At 46.7% G+C, this 9896-nt stretch overlaps 1 pseudogene; it reads left to right on the top strand.

Moving 5' to 3' along the window:
* The first annotated feature begins 8857 nt into the window (after positions 1–8857).
* LOC126009944 (uncharacterized) lies at positions 8858–8968 on the top strand (annotated as a pseudogene).
* Positions 8969–9896: the final 928 nt, after the last annotated feature.

Below are 9896 nucleotides of genomic sequence, written 5' to 3' on the forward strand. Positions count from 1 at the left end.
TCTCTCTCTCTCTCTCTCTCTCTCTCTCTCTCTCACACACACACACACACACACACACACACACACATTCAGTTTTGAATGTGGGACCAACTTGTTCCTTAAAATTATGAGGAAGGACAGAAATTGCATTTGCAAGCATGAGGCTGAGTTTGATCCCCAGCGCCAACCCATGTGTGATATCTGGCAATACAACCAAGAGTGCCATCCCACCTCACCGTGACCTGGAGTGTCCCTTCACGTATGCACCTTCACATGCATGAAGACTGAGACTGAACAGTAGGACTATGGGCAAGCGCATGCGTGATGAATGTGCAACCCTGGCCACGCCAGAGCGAAACTCCATTGCTAAGAGTGTGTGTAGCCACCATTGCTCCAACCAAGGGAAGGAACCTTGTGTGCAACAAAGAGATCAAAGTGTGAGGCCTTGAGCAAACATCTCTACTGAAAGGGCACAGTCTACACAAGCCACACAGCTAAGGACAGGATGTCTAGATACTAGATAAAGCAACAATAATTTAACAATGGAAGAGGGAGCTTGTACAGTGGGTAAGTGCTCTTGCCTTGCACTGGGCTGACCTGGGTTTGATCCCTGGTAATTCATATGGAGCAGAACCAGGATAAAACCTAAGCACTGCTGAATGTATGCCCAAAACAAAAATTGATATTTAATAACATAGGGAGGAGATAAAGTTAATTAAAAATCCATAACAGAGGGGCTAGAGAGATAGCATGGTAAGGTATTTGCCTTTCATGCAGAAGGATGGTGGTTCGAATCCCGGCATCCCATATGGTCCCCTGTGCCTGCCAGGGGGGAATTCTGAGCATAGAGCCAGGAGTAACCCCTGAGTGTTGCTGGGTGTGACCCAAAACCAAAACAAAACAAAAGTTCATAACAGAGACCAGGGCATGACTCAGTGGTAGAGTGTTCTTGTATGTGGTGAGAGGTTCTGGGTTCTGTCCCAACAGGACACACTCTAAATAATAATAAAAAAATAAATAAACGAAACTGGAGTGATAGCACAGCTGGTAAGGTATTTGCCTTGCATGAGGCCTACTGGCCTACATGGTTCAATTCCCAGCATCCCATATGGTTCCCTCTAGTCTGCCAGGGGCAATTTCTGAGTTCAGAGCCAGGAATAACCCCTGAGCACCACCAGATGTGGCCTCAAAACAAAAATAGATAAATAAACAAGGCCAGAGCTATAGTACAGCAAAAATACAGTGTGTGCTTTGCATACTGCCAATCTAGTTTTGATTCCTGATAGCCCTATGATCACCTGAACCCCTCCAAGAGTGATTCCTGAATACAAATCCAGAAGTAAGTCCTGATCAGTACTGGGTGTGGCCCCAAAACTAAATAAAACATTTTTTAAACTATCATTAGTCTCTTATGAATCATCAATGCATTCACATCTGTTGTATTAAAGAGCCTACAGCTTCTTTTGGGCCCCTTTTTCTGTGAGATTTTGTTTTCTGTTAGTTCTGCTGGGCCAGCGAGTGGCATATTTTCTGCTTTTTCAGTGACATAATATATCTTACTTTCTTTCCCCCTGAAATTTGAAGGAGGGTTTTTCTTGGTTCAAGGTGATTTCTAGAGCAATAGCAGAGTAGGTAGGGCACTTGCCTTGCACACGGCTGACCCAGGTTCGATTAATCCTCAGCACCACATTTGGTCTCTGGAGCCATCAGGAATGATCTCTGAGAGCAGAGCCAGGAGTAACCTGAGCACCGCCAGAAGTGGCCCCCAAACCAAAACCAAAACAAGTTATTTTTAATCAACCCATAAAAGACAGGGCTAAGTCGAGTCCCCCAAACACTATCAAGGTCCCTTCTGAGCACAAAATCAGGAATAGCCCCTAAGAAAGATTGACAGTGACCCCCCTCCCCAAAGAAACAGACAACAAAATGAAGCTACATCTACCTTGTTCTGCAGCAGTCAGTGAAGTTGGTAAGACTTCTGAAGCTAATAGAGTCATATTTTGTGCGAGATCATTTTCTCCTAGATGGGCTAGAGAGGCATCACTTAGGATTTCCAGCACGTGTGTGTGTGTGTGTGTGTGTGTGTGTGTGTGTGTGTGTGTTTTATTTGGGGAGGGTCACACCTGGCAGCACTCAGGGGTTCTTTCTGCCTCTATGCTCAGAAATAGCTCCTGCCAGGCTCGGGGGACCATATGGGATGACAGGATTCGAACCACCGTCCTTCTGCATGCAAGGCAAACACCTTACCTCTATGCTATCTCTCTGGTCCCTCAACATTTTAAGACACCGTGCTTGTGCTTTTGAATCTGATTTTTGTGTCTCCACATTTCTTTCTCACATTGCTTCCCTTTTTCCCTTTGTGCTACACTCTGCAAATTCATTCCAGCTTTGTCCAGTTATGCCGTGACTATCATTTGAAAACCTCAGCAATGATTTGCATCTGGTTCGGTGTTTTTGTTTGTTTGTTTGGTTGGTTGGTTGGTTTGGTTTGGGGACCACACCCAGCAGTGCTCAGGGTTTACTCCTGGCTCTGCACTCAGAAATTGCTCCTGGCAGGCTCAGAGGACCATATGAGCTGCCTCAATTGAAACCAGGTCCATTTTGGACCTGTGTGCAAGGCAAATGCTTTCAGGTGTGCTATCTCTATGGCCTTTGCATTACTAGCAAATCCATTACCTTTCATAAATGCCTGATCTGATTTCCTCCCTCTTACGGTTCCATTGTTTGTCTGCAATGGGTTCATCCCTCAATGTGCAGGAAGGTAAAACATTGACAAGGAACTTCCTGCTGAGAAATTTTTCAAAGACTTAGAAAAAAGTCTCTGTGAGTGCCAGGCATAAGGGTAGGGGGGCCTAGTTAAGGGATGTGAAGGTGTGCTTCGAGGCCCAGGTGTTCCTTGAAAACATTTCCCATATCAACTCTGGTTCTGGTTAATTGGATTTCTTGTGTCTGGCCACATCCCTCATATAATCCACTCCATGTTCTGAGAAAAAGTAGAGCAAAAATTGTACCATAAACCACCTGGCATTGGCAAGTGGACGTGGCTAGGGTATGGTGAGCCAGGAAAAGGTTAACCTGTTTAGGAGGAAGGAAGCGTGACTTTCTCTAACTCCAGGCAAGAGGTGACAAGATGGAGTTGGTAATGCCAACTCCAACTATGAAAGTACTCCTTTCATAGATCCACCTGGACACTGTGAATAGGGTCCCCTCCTCTGTCTCAAAGCATCCTGAGCTTTCTCCTCAAAGTCCTCTTTTGGGGACTGAAGTGACAGTACAGCAGGTAGGGTGTTTGCTTTGCACACGGCCAACCTGGGTTTGATTCCCAGCATACCACGGTCTACTGAACCTACCAGGAGTGATTCCTGAGTACAGAGTCAAGAATAAGCCCTGAGCACCGCCAGGTGTGCCACTCCCAAAAATATTTCTCTTCTGATTGCTCACTCTGTTACCATGAGGTGATATTTTCCCCCCATGTCTGCCTGGGTGGGGCATTCCTGGACACAGGCTGGCTCTCAATGGACACTCCCCTTTAAGGAGACCCCCAAACTGCTGTGGTCAGAGTGGCCCTCTTCTCACTCTGGCTTTTCTCCATCCCCACCTTTTAAAGATTCTGGCCCAGAACATCCTCTTCCTCACTTTTCAACTCCGCGTTCATTTTCATTTTCTTTTTTACCACTTTTATTGAGCTTCCAGTGTGATTTACAATCCCATGATACTTTCCACGTTTATTTTCACCAACCTACTTTCTACATCTTTTCTCCCATTTCCAGGAGGGTGATGAAAGATGGGGAGACTTTAGTGCTTGCTGAGGCTCTGCCAGCAAACAGATTTCCTGGTCTGCTGGAATGGAACATTCAGCAAAAGGGTGACCCCAAATGCTGGAGAGGGAGCCCTTTGGGAGTCTCTGGTGTCTCCCCTATTCAGTTCAGTGTGAGAAAATCCAGGAGAGGACACAGATAGGAAGTGACCCCAACAGCATTTACATCCCCCCTTTTTGTCTACTTAAGTTGGCAACTGTTCCCTCCCTCCAGTCTTAACAAATCCTCCGGTTGGTTAAAGGGATTGGGGGGGAGCGATGGCACAGCAGTAGGGCATTTGCCTTGCATGTGGTCAATCCAGGACAGACCTTGGTTTGATCCCCGGCATCCCATATGGTCCCCCGAGCCAGGAGCAATTTCTGAACACAGCCAGGAGTAACCCCTGAGTGTAACACTGTTTGGCCCAAAAAAAAAAAAATTAGTGGGGGAATTCTGTACAGGGGATAGAGAGATAGGATAGCGGGGAAGGTACTTGTCTTGCACACAGACAACCTGGGTTTGATCCTTGGCATCCCATATGGTCCCCTGAACCAGCCAGGAATGATCTTGAAGGCAGATCCAGGAGTAACCCCTGAGCACAGGTGGGTAGCTAAAAAGAGGGGACATTTAAAACTTCTTGTGTTGTTGTTGTTGTTGTTGTTGTTGAACCATGCCTGGCAGTGCTCAGGGCTTACTCCTGGCTCTGTTTTCTGGGATCACACCTGGCAGGGCTTGGACAACTCTGAGTGCTGCTGGTGATTGAACCCAAGTTGCTTGGGTAAAAAGGCAAGTGCCCTTCCTGCTGTACTAGCTCTCTGGTCTCTACAGCTAATTTTTTTAACTATTAGTTTAAGCAAAAGAGAATGAATTTTTGTAGGTGAATATTTGAGGGAGACCGTGGAATCAAGGTGGGAGCAGGGAGTACCAAGTGAATTCACGCTTAGTGATCAACCACAAGAAATGGAGAGTCATTGGGGGGGGTCCTCTCTCCATCTCATCTCTCCTCTCTCAGACAGCCTCCTGCCATCAACTGCCTATCCATGAGAAAGCACTGCCACCAATTGGCCAGCATATGGCTCCAGAGAGCCTTAGTCAAATCTCTGCAGGCTGCGATCCTAATTGCCAAGAAAGGAAAGAGAGGGATAGAACAGCTGGTCTGGTGCTTGCCTTGCATGCATCCAGCTTAGGTTTGATGCCTGGCATCCCATAGGGTCCCCTGAGCACAGAGCCAGGAGTAATTCCTGAGCACTGACAGATGGTGATCCAAAAAACTAACGAAGAAGCAAGCAAAACTAAGTATGAGAAAAACCTCAATGGTGCAGAATGGGCAGACAGTGCTTAGATTCATCCTCTTTCTGCAAGCCCCAGGCACTGATTGTTTTAGTTTCTTCCCTTCCTACCTTCCTTCCTTCCTTCCTTCCTTCCTTCCTTCCTTCCTTCCTTCCTTCCTTCCTACCTACCTACCTTTCTTCCTTCCTTCCTTTCTTCTTTCCTTCCTTCCTTCCTTTTTTCCCTCCATGCCTCCTCCCAGCCTCCTTCCTTTCCTTTCTCCCTCCCTCCTTTCTCCTTTCTTTTCTTTCCTTTCTCCCTTCCTTTCCTACTCTCCTTCCTTCCACCCTTCCTTCATCAGCAGTACTCAGGAATACAGCCCACTCAGGTCTGCTGAGGTGCTGAGGCTCAAATTGGTGTTTCCAATTTGAACTCTGGTGCTCCCACATCAGAGAGCCATCTCTCCACACTCATTCATTCAGCTTCTGTGGAAGAAACTGCATATACAAGGACCATTAGCATCAGCACTGTTTGGAGCATGAAGGTCAGAGGCATTGGGGATATTGGTTTTTGGGCCACCCCCGGTGATGCTCAGAGGTGACTCCTGGCTATTTGCTCAGAAATAGCTCCTGGCTTGGGGGACCCTATGGGACACTGGGGGATCTAACTGCAGTACATCCTAGGTCAGCCATGTGCAAGGCAAACACCCTACTACTGCATCACTGCTCCATCCATTGGGGATGTTGGTGTGTGGCCATCACCACCCTCCTCATCAGAACATTCTTTACCTGACCCAGTACAAACTGCTCCATCCACATCAGCCCTGACACTCTTCTTCAGCCCCTGACGTCACTATTCTACTTTCTGTCATTGTGAATTTGACTCTCCTGGGCACCTCACCTAATGTTTGCCCAGTTATATGGACAGGTGTATATATCTACATTCCTGAGTATTTGTATTTGTATATACACATATGCACACATATGTACACATGCATGATGGAACCCAGGGCCTCACACAATCAAGGCAAATGCTCTACCACTGAGTCATCTCCCACTTGACACATTGCACCGAGCATGGCGCTGTCAAGGTTCATCCAGGTTGTCACAAGGGTCAGAATGTCTTTTCTTTAAGGCTGATTATATTCCCAAATACATTTTTGGGGTTTTTTTGGGCCACACCCGGCGGTGCTTAGGGTTACTCCTGGCTATCTGCTCAGAAATAGCTCCTGGCAGGCACGGGGGACCATATGGGACACCGGGATTTGAACCAACCACCTTTGGTCCTGGATCGGCTGCTTGCAAGGCAAACGCCGCTGTGCTATCTCTCCGAGCCCCAAATATATATTTTAATAAATAAATTCTTTAACTGAATTATCATGAGATACACAGTTGTTCATGACGGAATTTCAGACATACAATGGCCGACATCTATCCCTTCACCAGTGCACTTTCCTGTCACAATGTCCCCAGTTTCCCTCCTGCCCCTCTCCCCTGCCTGCTTCTGCGGCAGACATTTTTTTTCCATCTCTCTCACTCTTCTACTCTTTTTTCCCCTTTTAGGCACAGTGGTTTGTACTATTGTTACTGAAAGGATACTATGTATAGCATTTTATCTCTTTTCAGCACCCCGTTCTTGTCCAGAGTGATCATTTCCAAGTATCATTGTCATAATGGTCCCGGTTACATAATCATTTCTGATGGGACTAGGGAGTGTCCCCACTTTCTTAGGGATTGCTTCCATCTTTGGCCATGGCAGATTGTGAAGGTATGTGGGTATTGGTATCTATTCAAGGTCTGTATTTCATATATACACCCGGCAGCGCTCAGGGGTTACTCCTGGCTCTGCGCTCAGAAATCACTCAAGGAACCATCTGGGATGCCAGGAATCAAACCAGAGTCTGTCCAGGGTTGACTGCATGCAAGGCACATCCCATACTGCTGTGCTATCGCTCCAGCCCATCTTCCATTTATTAGGACATTTATACATGAAGGTAATTGCTAGAACATATGTCAATTCTATTTTTTTGTTTTTCAATTTGGGGCTCATACTCTGTGGTATTCAGGGTCTGCACAGATTTGCCAAGGACCTGTCTCTCTCCCTTGACCATCAGAAACTTAGAGAAAAAGACCAACTGGGGCCGTGGGAGGGTATAACAGGCTCTCCTGGCTCTTTCTCTGGTGCCCAGGACACACACACACACACACACACACACACACACACACACACACACACACACACACACACACACACACACACACACACACTGGAGGGCAGGCTCTAATAACTGCCCCAGAGCCCCTCACCTGCTCCACCCAGCCTCAACCTGGCCTCGATCATGAAATATTCACCACACCTTTCTGGGGAAACAACCTAACTGTGGAGTGCTAAGTTGTTCCTAATATCATACCCCTCCACCCTTTGATCTCCTGGGGTCTTTGCCTGAGTTATTCGAGACACCAAACAAGCACTGTGAGAGTCTGGGAGTCTTTTTTCCTGAAACTGCACAATATCCCTTAGCAGAGGGGCTCTGGTGTTTCTACTTTCTAGGGGAAGAAGTTGGATCCCCAGATACAGGGGCCCCATCATGCCTCTTGCCACTCCTGGTATTGGCAGTAGAACCAGGAAATTCCTCCCCTCTCGGCTTCCCTAGGATTCTTGGAGACCTTCCACCAACCTGCACCTCATCCGGTATTTACGGTTTCACCCATAAAAGGCCAAGCCATCCTGATAAGATAGAAACGTTTTATGGGGCAACAAAAATATAGATAAAATTTTATAGTGCAAATCAGGAGGAGGAAAGTATTAAGTTCCACAAACACCTTTAAATTTTAAACAGCCCCCATTGCAAGGGTCCCTGGAGCCAAACCTAAATAATGGATCAGAAAGGGGATAAATTTTCCTGGCCTCTTGTGTGACGGGTGCGAGAGAGCTGATCGACAAACAGACAGGAGGGGTGGGGAGGGGGCAAGGCAGCCATCCCTTGCAGCGCGGGGGCCCTGGCAGGCCGCAATGCAGGCAGAGAGACTTGTCTTTATTGTACTTATAAAATATACATGGCCCTTTATTGAATTGCCTGCTGTCGAAATCTGCAAGAACGTTATTGCCTTTTACCGTCCTGGAGAGAAGCAGAGCAGCAACATCTGTGTAATTTCATAAGATGCAGGAGCCATAAATCTGATTGTGCCGGATATAAGATCGATCGTAAAAAAAAAAAAAATCACACATTGAACGGAGATCAGGGACATCGAGCCACTGGGTGGGTGCAACTGGGGTGGAGGGGTTCTGCTCTGCACACCTCTGAGGTGTTGGCTAGGTGGGGGACCTTTGAAGGATCTTGATGGCTCTGGAGGTAGAGTTTCTTTCTCCAGGGTCTCGAAGTGAAGGTACCTCATCTGGGTCCAAAGCCCTCCTGACCCCCAGAAAGAAGCGTGGGGTGTGGGGACAGTAATCACAGTCTTTGACACCTAAGAGGGAAAAAGGCTAGCACACTTATGAAACCCAAAGATACAAGAGACACACACAGTCTCACCCCATGATTCACCCCTCTGTGCCCCCCACCCCCAACAATGGCCAGGGTACCTGGTTCTCCCATGCCATCAGAACTTGCTGTTTACAAATGTCAAACCTTGGTGTTGACTGTCTTCTGGAATAAACATGAGCGCATCAGTCAATCAAACTCTAATAAAACAAGCTTGTTTTGATTCTGCCTAAAAGGTTCTGTGTGTTTAGGTACAGGATATTAACTTGGGGGACAGAATCCCTTTGTGTCCCATGGAGTCAGGGAGACCTGAGAGAAAGACACAGGTGGGTTATGGAGATTCTCACTGTTCTAATTTTGGAATAATCAGGGAAGGCTAAACATTTGCTATAAGAAGACCATGAGTGTCTCCTTCTTTACCTACCTAGGTCTGGTCTTAGAAATGGCTACACCAGCCACCGAACACTCCAGACATGCTGGTTTTGTGACCGACATCTCTGAAGAGCTCTTAAGCCCAGGCGAGGCTGCCTCCCCTGAGCCTCTGTACTTATAGATGCTGCTGGCAGCCATGCCCAAAAACCAGAACCTTCTGCCATATCTGTGCAAGAGATTGATGCCATAGATTTATGCAACTCTCAAAAAAGAGGTTCAACTAACAGAAAAAAATCCATGGACATACTGACCACGCAGCTGATACCACTGGGGGCCTTCAAAAGGCCTTCATGAACCACTGCTGTCGTCTTATGAACTCATCAACCCATAACTACAGATCAACAAATTCATGACTTGTGTGAATGCTTAAGCAACAACACCCCATAATTTTAATTTCGAGTTCCCAGTAGTAGTACACAAAATATTAAGTAAATTACTCCTTCCTGCCAAGGGGCAGGCTTTGGGGGAGGTTGGTAAACTGATGACCAGTTTAGAGGGAATTTTATATTCATGGTAGAATATTGAATGCCAGAAATAACTACAGTATGAACAACTCTGTAAGCCACAGTGTCTAAAATAAAGAAATTTAATTAAAAAAATAAAAAACTGAAATGGCTAGACCATAAGCTGAATTATTCTTCCAGTTCAATTGGAGAAGACACTCTTTCCCTTGCCAATGCTGGAGCCACCTGGCAAATCCAGAGTCACTCTAGGCCTCAGTGGGGGTCAGGCTCCCTGCAGGCAGTTTTTAGGGTTAGAAGGTGGGCTCAGATGGACATGCTCAGTGCCATCCCCTAAAGATGAGATCAATTGCCCTTCCCCGATAGGAGGAGCATAATGCTCCCCAGAACAATTCCTGGGGAAAGGAAAGTTTGCAGAGCACTTGAAATATCACCCACAGAAGTTTAACAGAAAGTGTGAGCAAATGGAAAAGGTTT

Source organism: Suncus etruscus, chromosome 5 (assembly GCF_024139225.1).
Source record: "Suncus etruscus isolate mSunEtr1 chromosome 5, mSunEtr1.pri.cur, whole genome shotgun sequence".
NCBI classification, from domain to species: Eukaryota; Metazoa; Chordata; class Mammalia; order Eulipotyphla; family Soricidae; genus Suncus; species Suncus etruscus.